At 36.7% G+C, this 14766-nt stretch overlaps 1 protein-coding gene across 1 annotated transcript in view; it reads right to left on the reverse strand.

The window, feature by feature from the left end:
• Nucleotides 1–14766, reverse strand: part of NEGR1 (neuronal growth regulator 1) — an 838303-nt gene that overhangs the window by 154766 nt on the left and 668771 nt on the right. The gene's annotated exons all lie outside the window — the stretch shown is intronic.

Consider the following 14766-nt stretch of genomic DNA (forward strand, 5'->3'; position numbering starts at 1 on the left):
TTAATAGATGTCAATTCTTATCTGCAGCATTTATTACTACTGTTTTTTGTATTTCCTGCATTCCTACATTTATTAATTAGAATTCTTCAGTAAGGAGGAATTGCTCCTCCCCCTTTGTATAGGTCTTACATATTTATTTACATCAGTATGGACTCAAAGATGTTTATTTTATTCTTTGAGTTATAATCCAATGCTATCAATATTTATTTTGCAGCTTAAATTGTTCCAGTTCAGGTCATTTTGAGCTCTTTTGGGTAGTTTCTGTGTCCTTTTTACTGCTCCTCAACTATTTTTTTTTAGCACTTTCTTATCTGTTGTGACTACAAAATGTTCTAGGTTCACCTTGTATTTTCCTTGCCCAGTCTTAGAATCAGCCATTTCCCCAGGAAAATGTCATTTCTATGATTAGAGAATGGTATTAAAACAAAGATCTGGGGTGAGATGTGCTCACCATTATTTTGGTATATGGCTGTCTGTATCTGTATTAAAGTCGAAATGAGTACAGATTGATATTTCCAACCCTAATAGTTAATTCTAGCATTTCATCTTTGCTCATGTGTACTTTCTTTCTTAGACAGTGGGAAAGCAGACTCATTATCTTTAAAATATTTACTTATTTGTTCAACCCAGTATGCATACAATATTGATTTCAGAACTGCTAACCATAGTTCTATGAGAATTAAATGCACTAACTAGAGTACAGTTTACTTTTATCTTTAGCATTACATTATCAAATCAAAAGACAATTTTACAAATTTCCTTAAATCAGCTCTATTCTTCCACACTAATTTCAGTGTACTTATATGGTTTATTTGTTAGACAGTTAGATTCATTTGTCATAGTATGCATTCCACCTTGGGTTTCCATGATATCCTGTTTAATTTTTTTTAATTTTCATAAAATAAAGTGCATTTTATATGATGTACATTTCTATGGGTTTTGACAAAGGTGTAGTGTCATTTATTTACTATCATAGTACCAAGCAGAATACATTCATCATCTCAAAAGTTCCTACCAAAGTATTTTGAAATAAACAAACAATGACAATAACAGTACTTTGAGCTTTAAATAAAATTCTTCAAATTGGCTTGTGATATGCCTCCCAAGTTGGGCTCTGGGCTCTGGCCAGATCCTAATATTTGCAGGGACCTTAATACTCAGCCAGACACCATTAAGTGTAGCTCTTAAATCACAAAATAGATCAGGTTATCATTCTGGCAAACAATCTCCAGGAATTGCAAATGGTGTGCACATTTCATGGTCATTAAAAGACTATCAGGCCCTGGCTGACATAGCTCAGTGGATTGAGCGCGGGCTGCGAACCAAAGCATCGCAGGTTCGATTCTCAGCCAGGGCACATGCCTGGGTTGCAGGCCATGGCCCCCAGCAACCACACATTGATGTTTCTCTCTTCTCTGCCTCTCTCTCCCTTTCTCTCTCCCCCCTCCCTTCCCTCTCTAAAAATAAATAAATTAAAAAAAAAAAGACTAACAGGATCTCAGCTTGGGCCTGCTTTTTCAACCTTCTATTCTACTATTCCACATTTGCTGACTTTCTTCTACCCAATGTTCTCCAGGCATTGTCTGAAGATCAGCTGCCTTACCTTAACTTGAAGTCTAGCATCCATGGTTATCTCATAGATGTTGCCCTAGTTACAAAAAGGCTGTACTGATGATAATGATGAATGTGATGATGATGATGATGATGATGATAACTATATATGTCATTTATACAGAATGTTTATATGAACTTTTATAAAGACTTTTAATACAACTTACAGTTGTCCAGAAAGATATCAACGGCACCTATTATTACAATATCTATTTTAAGACGAAGAAATTGAGCCTCAGAGATGATCTCCAGGCTAAGAACTAATAAATAGCAGATCTAGGACTTATAAACCCCAATCTTCTTTTTCAAAATCCCTTCAGTGCTGTGAGGGGTGAGGTGAGGGGGAGGGAAGAAGTAATAAAGTCAACTTTCATTACCTATGATCTTAATATGTACCAGATATTGTATAGTTTTCCATCATATATTTTATTCAATTTACTGTCACTCTTCAGTTCTGTAAGGTAAATATCACCAGATGAGGTCATTAGGACTATAAGAGGCAGAACAACTTCCCAAGTTGCCCACTGGATAGCAAACTGAGCACAAATTTCATTTTCTCTCCACTGGATCACACTAGAGTTTTGTTAAGGTCATTTGAGTTACCCTTACTCCGAAACCCAGCATTCTGTGTCTCATGAAGGTGAACATTGTGGATCTCATGAAGGACCAGACAAGGCTCTGAAAGTCATGGAATGAGACAGGATTTGATGCTATATAAAAGAGTGAGCTTTATATCCATTCTCTTTTCTGAGATAAAAAAAGATTCTCTTGACTTTTGTCTTCTAGTCCTCTGAAGGCTGCACCTAAGGGAAAAGTTCTCAAGGGCTTTAAAAAATAATGTAACTTTTGCTAGCTAGCTAGAACTGGTTTTGAATCAGGTTTCACTATTGACTAGCTATATGGAGTAGCTCCAGTTATTTAATGTCTTTGAGACTCAGTTTTATGTTCTGTAAAATTGGGAAACTATGTCATAGTGTTGCAGTGACAACTAAGTAATATGCTGTATATAAAGCTCTCAGCACATCCTGTCAGTGATCATGGGAGTAGGTCTCTGGGCAGACTGCTCTTCATCTCACTGTGTCATTTCCACAGCCCCACCTTCCTTTCAGCCAACAAAGTGACTGAGCGAGTTTAAAGAGTTTACCAGGAACATAATTAAAGCTAGACTCTAACAAAGATCAATGGTCCTATTAATTTTGATTTAGCATTTAGATTCCAAATGTTCCCACAGCCAGTGTGATTATATGTCATAGTTTGCCTGAGATGATCCTTAGATAGTTTTTAATAGGTCCCTCCTTTACTCTCAAAAGTTTTCCATTTTGGATAATAAACTGGAATATCACACTATTTAAGAGACTTTTTATTCTGCATTCACTAGTTCTATTGTCTTTTACTCCTTCAAGATAAACAAAAGAAGTTTACTGAACTGGATAAAATTATGTACTCATTTGAATTTATAAAATACCAATCTCAAACCAAATCTGAATTGATAACCCCAAACATTTTGGAGAATGAAAATAAAGCACCTATTAAATCAAACAGTCATATGACATAGAAGTGTTTAGGGTCCCAAGTTTTCAATATCATTGTTCTCCACACACTTTGGTGGTCCAAATAGCTGAAGGTGAGCATTAACCATGAACACACAGACACTCAAAACCCTGTGTGGCCAAGCACGTTGAGTTCTAAAGTTTTAAGAGTTGAACAGATGGCTTAGATGTCATTTTAGTGTCTTCTCTCCCTACATCAAAAAGGGAAAAAAAGTGACAAAGTATTCTTTTTAGGGTCTTTCTTTCATGAATATGCATAAAGATAGCATTCATGAATCATTGAGATTAGGACTGTTAAATTGCATTTTTGCTAGAGTTGAAAAAAAAAAACATATGATTAACCATACTTTTGACTCTGTGTAATTACACTTCCTTATTTAGAGGTCATTTTTTAAAAAAAAAGGTCTGTTCCAGTGCTGGGTTTTGGGGCTGAAATGAATGGAGACACAAAATATGGTGATGATGAATTATTAAAGTTCTTATTATTCTCTTATGGCTAAAAGCTTTTTAGTTTCATGTAGGTGCCAAATATTTGATTCAGATTATTATGAATAAATCATATAGCTTATTTAGCAAATAAAATTTTATTTTATTTTTTATTATTTAATCATTTTTATTATTATTCTATTATATTGTCCCAGTTTACCTCCCTTTGCCCTTCTCTGCTCATTCCTGCTCCAACAGGAGATCCCCACCCTGTTGTCCGTGTCCATGGGTCATTCATACATGTTCTTTGACTAGTCCCTTCTCCTTCTTTTCCACCATTATCTACCTCCTCCCTCCCCTCTGTTACTTTCAGTCTGTTCCATGTTTCCTTGCCTGTAGTTCTATTTGTTCATTGGTTTATTTTGTTCATTAGATTCCTCTATAGGTGAGATCATATTGTATTTGTCTTTCAGCAAGTGGCCTATTTCATTTAGCATAATGCTGTCCAGTTTTAAAATGATGATGTTGAGAGAGTGAAGAGAGTAAACTTTCTTAATAGAACTTACTCTACATTGTTATCTTTTCTGTTGCTATCTTACACTTATTTAAAAGCATAAAATTTCCCTAGAACCTAGGAAATATGATTTCCTTTTTAAAATACTGCATATAAATCTGCAGGTTTACTTTGGTATTTTTCCTGGTTTTAGAAGAAGGTTAGCAAATAGATTGCTGTGCTTACCATAATTCCCATCACATGCCTGCAAATATTAATGGTCTGATTTTTTTCACACATACCTCAAAGTCATCTTTATCCCAGCATTTAAGGCAGGCACTTCCAGTAAGCAGCACTAGAATCCACAGGAAAATCTATATACCTTTCCTAGTAAAGATTTACTAAGGCGTAAGGCATAATGTGACCTTTAATTCTCACTTACCTTTTAAAAAACTTTTGTAGAAAACTACAGGGCTATTTATGTTCTATCTTACTCAGTAGTTGAGGGGCTTCATTCTCCTTTTCTTTAAATCATTGGCATAGGTCAATCTTTTGCTGGGTTATGTTGTGGTAACAGTCCTAAATGCTCAGTGACTCCAATACAAAAATGGATTTCTTGCCCAAGTAAGTTGTTGCAGTAGGTGAAACATAGTTCCACTGCTTCTCCATGTGTCTTCTTCCTTCTAGGGTCAGTTTCAAGGCATATGTCTTACCCAGCTAATACCCTTCTCATGACAGGGGGAAAAGTTGGAGACGGACTGCTAATAGTTCTCAGGACTTCTTTTCAGATGGTGGTGAACACTGATATCAAGGGGAGGGAGGACTTAAAACATTATTTAGAGGTTGGTAAAGATGAATAATCCTCTTATAAGGAGGGAAGTATTTATGAAAAACAATAGAATCTCCCAGAGGCATATACGTCCTTTTTGTTGTTTTTGTTGTTTTTTAGAATGGTATTGCTCCATGCAACATATTGGGAACAGAAAGAAATCGAACTACATTTTATTTAAATGCAGCAAGAGAAGATTTCAGGTTTCTGCTGACTCTGGGTAATACTTAATCTCCTGGAAATACATATCTATAGCTTTCGCCTGGGAAGTGAATAGATAAATGGCCAGTGTATGAACCCCGAGATATGGCTGATTTTTTCCCTCACAGAGTTTAATGCTGCTTTGCACCTGGACTTTAAGAGCCAGTTCAGAGAAAGTCACAGAGCATTTTTGGAGAATAAGTCCTAAATGTCCACATAATTTTAATTACAGACCATGCTTAATTTGCTTCAAATCATACAAAGGGAGAGTAAATATGCTTCAATCATACAAAGGGAGAGTAATAACCTTTTATTATTTACAGAAAACTAGTAGAAAGACAAGTAATGGTTTCTAGGTCTTTTGCTATCATTGAAGAAGTAGAAGACTATCAAAAAATGGTAAAAACCATGAGAATGGAGGAATGTAGGTACAAGATTTATTTATTTTTGTGTTACATTTGCTTAATGGAGGTAAGTCTAAAACAAGCAAAAGAATCAAATTTTACTAGGAACACTGCCTTGTCAATGTAAAGGAGGGTGACAATTTTAATCAATATTTTTTAGTATTTGAGAACTGACAGTGGTGGCTTCAAAAGAAAAGGAATCACAGTGGTGAAAGTTTGGGGACTTGTCCCAGCAGGTTGACATAAGATGACTTGAAAATAATGCACTGTTGGTGTGCTTTGTCCTCACTATAGGTGATAGATGACTTTGATACAGAACAGGCATACTGATCAGAATAAAACAAAACAAAACAAAAAAAAACAACTTTCCAATCTATCATTTCAGTGTAAACATACTTATGCTTGTATGGGGACGGAAGAAGGGCAAAGGCACTACATTTATTAAATACCTGTTCCCTTGCTACTCAACGCTTCGGTATTAATCACCTAGGAGCTTGTTCAAAATGCAGAATCTTAAGCCCCAACTCAGACCTACAGAATCCAAATCTGCATTTTAACAAGATTCCCAGGTGTTTCGCATGAACTCTACAGTTAGAGAAACACTTATTTAGGATGACCAGCTCCTTGCTAGGGAATGTACAGTCATCATCTTACATAATAATCACCAAAGAGTCCTAACTTTGGCAAGATCATATACATGGTAACCAGTGAATCCACTAGTTTTCATTTCTCTCACTTTTATTTTTTTGCTCTGAATACAGAGAGATAAAAGCTCTGTTTCTTTAACACCTCCATTTTTATTCAATTTAAAACCCAGTGCCCCTTCTATTCATATTTTCTCTCTTATCTCTCTCCCCTTCCTTTAGTGCTCACAAGTACAAAGATGTACAGTAGGCACTAAAAAATGCCCTCAAAAAATATAATTTCCTTTTGTAGTTTAGAGAAATAATTTTTTGTCAATATTGGTGTTTTCTCATTTCTGGATACCAATAGTTTTCATAAAATTGGCAAGGCAACGAGAACTATGTGGCTGTGATTGACTAGTTATGACTCACCGATGTAAAACTGGAACTCAAAGATCATATAATTATTGACTCAGAGCTAGAAAGACATTTGGAGAGAATCTTATCTCATGTCCTGAGACCTTAGGTGACTTTCAAAGCTCACGTCTTGCAGAGCTGTGTTTTAAATCCAGGTGTTCTGATCCCCCGCTTGGGGTTCATCTATTTCTACTACACATCATTCTACCTCCAAAAGGACCCTAAGAGTAACTGTCGATTAGAAATTATTAAAAAAGCAAACAAATTTTGCATGGTATTTTCAGGTAAATAACCAGTGCTGAGATCCCCTCCTCACACTAGCCGATGACCCATGTACTGAGAAGTAACCACGTAGAATAAACTGGTACTAAAGAAAACAGTCTCTGATGGTTCCTGGGAGGAAGCCATCCTTTCAATGCTTTGAGCCTTTCAATGAATTCTACCCAGAAACAGCGCTGGATCTGATTCCCACTGAGATCTTACTTGACTTAATCTTTGGCTTGGGGTTACTAGAGAATTAAGGCATATTCAAAAGAAAAGAAAAGGAAAAAAATAAACAGCTGGAGTTTGTGTGCTTATGCATGCTTCTATGTATACATTCACAATGGTTTAAGCCTGACTAAGACTTTTATGATTCATGTCATTTCTTGTACACAGACTTCATCTCAGTTCTTGTGGTTTTCAGTAATAGCTATTTGCTTAGCAGGGAAAATAAGTGCCTCTCCATATGATTGCCCACATTGTACTGGTCTCTGTGTAGAGCATATTTTCTCATCGAGAACTCAGGCCTGTTAAATAGGGCAGAGCAACAAGTATTGGCATGCAGACAGGAACACACAGAGTACCAGCTGACTATTCCGTTTCTTCACCAGGTACATAGAGACACAGAAAAAAGAAACAGCAAATAAACTGAGGGAAGAAAAAGGATGTGGACTAAATATAATGGATAAAGTGAAAGTTGTAGATGCTGAGAAAGAGAGAATACTGTTGGTGGCAGTAAGGGAGAAGATAATATTCTTAGAAACACTTCAGGTAGGAATGTCTTCTTTAATAGACTTTTGTAATAATTTAAAATTTTATAAATTTATGTTTTTATTATGCATATTTGATAATAATTTCCTACTGATCTATGTCTACAGTTAAGTCAAATCATAAAAATATATGTCATGATTTAACACACTATCTGGCACACAGGTAAGAGGCCATTAAGGTCAGGGAGAGATGGAATTATATGCTGCCACTAGCCAGAGGACATCAAGGATGGTTGGCAATAACCAGAAGCTAGTAGTGAGGCATGGAACACATTATCCCCCAGAGCCTCCAGAAATAACCAACCCTGCTAACATTTTGATTTTGACCTATGGCCTCCAGAATTGTGAGAGAATACATTTCTGTTGGTTCAAGTCAACCAATTTGTGGGAATTTGTGATGACAGCCCTAGAAACTAATAGAGACTTAGGAAAATAAATTTTGGATAACACCTTTAACTTTCAAAGTGACTGAATTTTTAATGTTATATTGTCATTAGAAAACTATGTCAACAGGTAGAACAAAATGTACTCTTTCTGTATTTTATTTTAAGATTTTATTTATTGATTTTTAGAGAGAGGAAAGGAGGGAGAGAGAGGGAGAGAAACAACAATGTGTGGTTGCCTCTCAAGCACCCCCTACTGGGGACCTGGCCCACAACCCAGGCATGTGCCCTAACTGGGAATTGAATCAGCGGCCCTTTGTTTTGCAGGCCAGCACTCAATCCACTGAGTCACACTAGCCAGGGCAGCATTTTCTGTATTTTACACACAGGAAACTGAGGCACAGAGAAGGCAACAAGTAGTAATAAAAATTTTAGGCAACTTTTGAAAAAAGAACTATTTAACAATATTCTTCATCAGATAAATTGCTGTGGTGGTCTTTGTGCATCTTCTCATTTATTCCTAGAAACCATACTCTGTGAAATGGTTCCAGATAAAGTAACATGTTAGTAAATAACAGAGTTGGATTTAAACTTGGGTCTCTTTACTCTAAGTTCATGTTTTTAAACAGGGGTCAGCAAACTTTGTAAAGAAGGGATAGCAAACATTCTTGGCTACACAGGCTAAATGACCCTCTTAGCAACTTCTCAACTCTGGTCTTAGTAGCTACAGACAATACATAAGGAAATGGACAAGGCTGTGTGCCAAAACAACAAAAAAAATCTATTTTATTTATTGACTTTGAAATTTGAATTTCATGTAATTTTTCACTTGCCATGATTTATTACTCAGTTGACTTCTCCAATGATTAATAAATGCAAAAATCATTTTTAATTCATGGGCCATTCAAAAATAGGTAGTGGATGAATTTGTTCTGTGGTAGTAGTTTGCAGACCTCTCCTTAAGCTACAACAGGACAGAAGGTCGAGGTGTGAAAAAGTCCTGAGAAGTAAAAGTACAAGTATACTCTAATAGGATACAAAGATTTTACTTCATTGATTTTAAAAACAAATATTTTATTTGAATGTTTTTCTCTGCTGCATTTCAAGAATTCAAAAAAATGTTTTTTAAAAAACCCGAAAAGTGGTTGATTGCAGTTGTGTGGTGGTTAAAGACCATTTTGGCAGAGTCTCAGGCAAAGGGTCTTACAGAGGAAATGAAAAAATAAACTTGGCTCTTGTTTTTCAAAAAAAACCCCCACAAAATTTAAGTAGGGCACCTCTTTTATAGCACAGAATGCAAAGGTTTCCCCTGTTGTCCATACTAATGTTAGAGTCAGGTTTAATTGGCCAGTGAGGTCTTCTGTGAAAGAGAAGTTAATAAAAGTTTTGCATAGAAAATAAGCAGGTGTGGCAGAAGCCAGAATGAAGGAGGATTTGCTCATATTGAGAGAGAAACGAGGGAGAATGTTACACTAAGTCCTGTGTTACCTGGGCCCTAATCTGAAGGGAGTTGTTAAAGAACGGCCATGGAGAATGAAGAGGAAGTGGCTTAAAAAATGAATGAGCCCTGGAAAAAAACTGTAAAGGACAATTTTAGAAGGACAAGAAACCATTCTGCCTCTTGCCTTTTTGTCTCAAAATACTTTCAGTCCACGTACAACCTAGTTTTGCCTGCAGGAGGAAACTCCACAATTTTCTTTTCCGAGACTCATCAGTGGCAGTTGACTGCACTGACAACTGATGCTAGATGAGTAAGAGTTTTCCAAGTCCCTTCTCGACTTCCTTTCACCCATGTGGATACCACATCACCATGCTGACAGGCCATCTGGTAGGATCACCGGAGACCATAGGCCTCAGCCTCCCACATCTGATGTTATGGGAGGCAGAATGCACAAACCTGACACCCCTGAGCTGAGAAAATAGTGATGCATCTTATTAATATTCTAAGTCGTGGTTTTGCCTTCATTGCTCTCTCTCTCTTGTTGATCATATTTAAAATTTTAAATGTAAGATAACCTACTATCACTGAAAAGCTCTATATTGATACTGGTTTCAGAAATACAGAAATACAGTGATGTATGGAAATCAAAGATTAAGCATTAAACGCAAAAGCAGTGTTCTGAGTCCCTCAGGACAATTGGAGAGTGAACAGAGAAAGAGAGAGTTCTCAATATATTTTACAGAAGTGCAAACATACCAAAATGATTTTCTTTGTTTTTGGGTTGCTTTCCTTCTTTTATCCTTATTTATATCATATTTCCAAACTATCTACTGAGATAAAATTTATTAAATATTGCAGATTTTGGTGAAGTTTCAAAAAAGCATTTTTATATAGATTCTGCTATGAATATAGCAGCTGAGTATTAGGAAAATGACTTGAGGGAAGAGTGTTCTAAAAATAAACATTTCTGACAAAAGGCAGATATGATACAGAATTGATAAGCATTTGCTATTATCTATACTTTAATCATCTATGCTTTTAAAATAGTTACTTATATTTCTAGTAATGATTATTACACATAGTTGCTTTTCTACTTTCCTGATACTTAGAATAAAACTCAGGTAAACTGTGCAACTGCTCTACTATTGCTTGATTTCGACATAATACAGACATGTAGAATTTCACAGTTCTCTGTGTATTATTCTGGATTTCACATTGTAATTGATTTGTCATTGTTCATTCTCACACATAAGTATATCAGCATATGCAATGTGTAAGTTCAAAGATTCATAAAGTGATAGCATTTCCATTCCCACCCATTCAATCACACTGTGTATCAACAGAAAAGGCACTTTTATTTGTTGTCAGATGGATTGTTGCTGTTCCTTCACTATTCTAGGGAGAGTGATTTCATTAACCTGATTATGAAGTGGGCAGATTAGGCATTTTCTAACATCCTTCAAGGGAATACATACGCTACACCTGAGAGTTTTATAGGATCTCAGAGTATGATGAGCTTTAGAAAAGAATAATTTCTGCCAAATGTTTAGTCCTTGTGTCACTAATTCTATTTTTTTTTTTATCCCTGAGACATAATCTAGAGACCTAGGGAGAAAACTTGGAAGCCCAAGAACAAGTCCAGGTTTCCAGGATTCCCCAAGGAACTTAGAGGTTATATGCTGATGAACAAACTAAAAATAAGTAATTTGTTAATTATTAGCCACTCAAATATTTATTGAAATTACTATGTTATGAGTTCTATATTGGACATTGGTTTTAAATAAAAAACATATTGTGGAGCCCTTGTCAGAAGACTCAGTTAGTTGGAGCATCTCCCCATACACCAAAATTTTTGTGGGTTTGATTTCTGGTCAGGGCACATATCTAGGTTGCAGGTTTCAATCCCCTGTCAGGGCACATATGGGAGGCAATTGATCTATGTTTCTCTCTTATGTAGATGTTCCTCTCTCTCTATCTCACTCCCCCTTCCTTTATCTCTAGAATCAATAAAAAACATCCTCAGGTAAGGATAAAAATATTTATGTTAGTGAGGATGTTAATAAATACACCAAAATAAAATTATAAGATTTTGTTTATATATATTTATATGTGGTTTGTATATATACTGTATGTGCTATACAGCTATATGTGAACATATATATACACATAGTAATTATAAAATAAAAGAATTACATATTTCATGTGTATATGTATAGCATATATGTATATATGTGTTGTGTGTGTGCATATATGCATATACACACATATAATGCTTCTTGTGGGCAAGGATCTTTTGTTATTTGTTGTTAGGGATATGTAATGTATGAATTCTAGAATCTTAGATAAATAGTAAGTCACTTCACATAAGAAATAAGCTGAGGAAAAATTAATAATTGGGGTGTGGGAGGAGAGGTTGAGAGGAAGGAAAGGAGAAAGAGAAAGTGAGCTGACACACAGTCTGCTATACCAGCTTCAGCCCAGATGGCAGCTACTTAAATGCAGCATTTAGAACCTCCCACAAAGACATCACAATTACAACTAAACTACAGAATAATCAGCATTTAGAACCACCTGAATCTAGCTGAACAGAAGTCCTACAACTATGGATATAAAGAAGGCACATTGAGACTGGGGCCAAGATGCTAAATTGACTGGTCCCACACTCACATGTGGAGGGAAAAAGTCAGGAGGGATATCCTGACTGTAGATGTTCCCTCAGAAGAGTGAGGGGACCCAGCCCCATACCAGACCCCAGAGCCCAGGGTTTCAGTGCCAAGAGGAGGTGTCCGCATAACTTGCAAAACCAGAAGGGCTTGTGGCTGAGTGAGACAGAGTTTCCTGGAGTCCCAGGCAGCTCTTCTTAAAGGCCCATGTGCAGATTTACTCAGACTCACTTACTCTGAGCTTCAGCTCTGTGGCAGCAGCTCCAAAGTCACCAGGAACATACATGGATGAGCTGAATTGTTTGGCATCAGGGTAAGAGCTGTAGGTGCATCTTTCTCCCAGACAGAAGTGCTGGTAGAGGACATTGTTCCTTTTCTGGGTGCTCCCTCACAGAGCCAGCTGATGGGAAGCATATCTGAGTCTCCATCAAGCTGGATAACATTGTTTGCCCCACCTGGGTGATTCCCTGAGAAACTACCCCACTCAACTTGCAAGTCCAATCAAATCTTTTCAAGTTTTTAATTTTTAAAAAATTTTATACAAATGCTCTATCTTGGCTCATGCTGCAGACTTTCCTAAAAATCTCTCAAACAAATAGCATCTGGCCCCTGTATCCCTCATACCTCTTGTTAAGTGGCTTAAGACTTGGCACTAGCAGCAGCTGTCCTTGGTTTGTAGCTTGGACTCTCTGGGGCACCTCCAAGCCTAACACTAGTGGCAGCCATCTGAAGATCACTTGTAGCTCATGCTGGGTGGCCCCAGGCAGAACACAGGTTGACCTGGTTGACCTTGGCCTGCACCTCCCAGGAAGCCCCAGAGTCAGTGCACCTAATAGACATCTTCAGACCTTGCTGAAGCACCACCTAGCCACACCCATAAGCAACACACTCAAGGGATGCACTCAGCAGGTACCTGAACCTCACTGATGAGAATTCTGCTCTGGGTGGTGGGCCCCTGCACAGCAGATCCTTCATGGTGGTTGCAGCCAGTACTCAAAGCCATTTGGCCTAGGGATCAATCCCTCACAATGATGTGCCAAAAGCAATTAAGGCTCAACTGCAATAGCAAAGTGCACACAGCCTACTTGGTTGAGCTGGTGTACCTGGAGCACCCAGCTCAAGTGACTGGGGAAACTGCATTCTTGGGCCCTATGGGACACCTACTACATAAGATCACTTTACCAAGACCAGGAGACATAGCAGCTGTGCTTAAAACATGGAAACAAAATGAGGGTACAAAGAAATAGGCCTCAAATGAAGAACAGAACAAAACTCCAGAAAAAGAACTAAATAAAATGGAGGAGACAAGCAATCTACCAGATGCGGAGTCAAAACACTGATTATAAGGATATTTAATAACATAGAAGAGTAGAAGAACATAATGAGAACTTCAGCAAAGAGATAGGAAATGTAAAAATAGAGATAGAAAACAAAAAAAGAAACAGAAATGAAGAATACATTATAGGGAATCAACTGTAGAGTAGATGAAACAGAGGATTAAATGAGCAATTTGGAAGATAAGAAAGCAAAATGCACCCAATCAGAATAATCCAAAAAAAATGAGAATAGTGTAAGGAATCTCTGGGACAACTTCAAGCATATCGACATTTGCATCATGGGGGTGCTGGGAGGATAGGAGAAAAAGCAAGAAATTGCTAGCCTATTTGAAAAAATAAAAACAAAAAACTATCCTAACCTAGGTAAAGGCAATAGACATACAAGTCCAGGAAGATATACAAGTCCAGGAAGAACCCTAAACAAGATGAACCCAAAGAGGCCCACACCAAGACACATTATAGTTAAACAGCCAAAAGTTCAAGACACAGAGAGAAACTTAAAAGCGGCAAGAGAAGAGTAGTTACTTACCTACAAGGGAGCTCCTGTTTAAGACTGTCAGCTGATTTCTCAACAGAAACACTTCAGGTCAGAAGGGATTGGCAGGAAATATTCAAAGTATAAAAAGCAAGGACCTGCAACCAAGATTACTCATTCTACACAGGTAAGCTATTATTTAGAATCAAAGGACAGATAAGGAGCTTCCCATAGAAGAAAAACCTAAAGGAATTTATCACTCCCAAACCTGTATTATAAGAAATGTTAAAGGATATCCTTTAAGAAAAAAAAAAAGTAGAAAATATGAATAATAAAATGGCAATAAATACATATATTAACAATTACTTTAAATGCAAATGGATTAAATGCTCCAATCAAGACATAATGTGACTGAATAACAAAATAAGACCCTTACATATGCTGTCTACAAGAGACCCAATGCAGATGGAAAAACTCATACAGACAGAAAATAAAGGGATGGAAAAAGGTATTTCATGAAAATGGAAACAAACAAAAAAAGCTTAGCTAGCAATACTTATACCTGATGAAATAGATTTTAAAACAAATTTTTAACAACAGACAAAGAAAGACCCACTAAGTACACTTCTGGGTATTTATCTGAAGAAATCCAAAACACTACATTGAAAAGACTTATACATCCATTGTTTATTGCAGCATTATTTACAATAGTCAAGATATGAAAGCAACTATCAACTATGAGTGGATAAAGAAGTGGTGTATATATACAATGGAATGCACCTCAGACAAAAAAGAATGAAATGTTATCATCTACAAAAACATGGATGGACCTAGTGGGTATTGTGCTGAGAGAAATAAGTCAGGGAGAGAAAGATAAATACC

The sequence above is a fragment of the Phyllostomus discolor genome, chromosome 5, assembly GCF_004126475.2.
Source record: "Phyllostomus discolor isolate MPI-MPIP mPhyDis1 chromosome 5, mPhyDis1.pri.v3, whole genome shotgun sequence".
NCBI classification, from domain to species: domain Eukaryota; kingdom Metazoa; phylum Chordata; class Mammalia; order Chiroptera; family Phyllostomidae; genus Phyllostomus; species Phyllostomus discolor.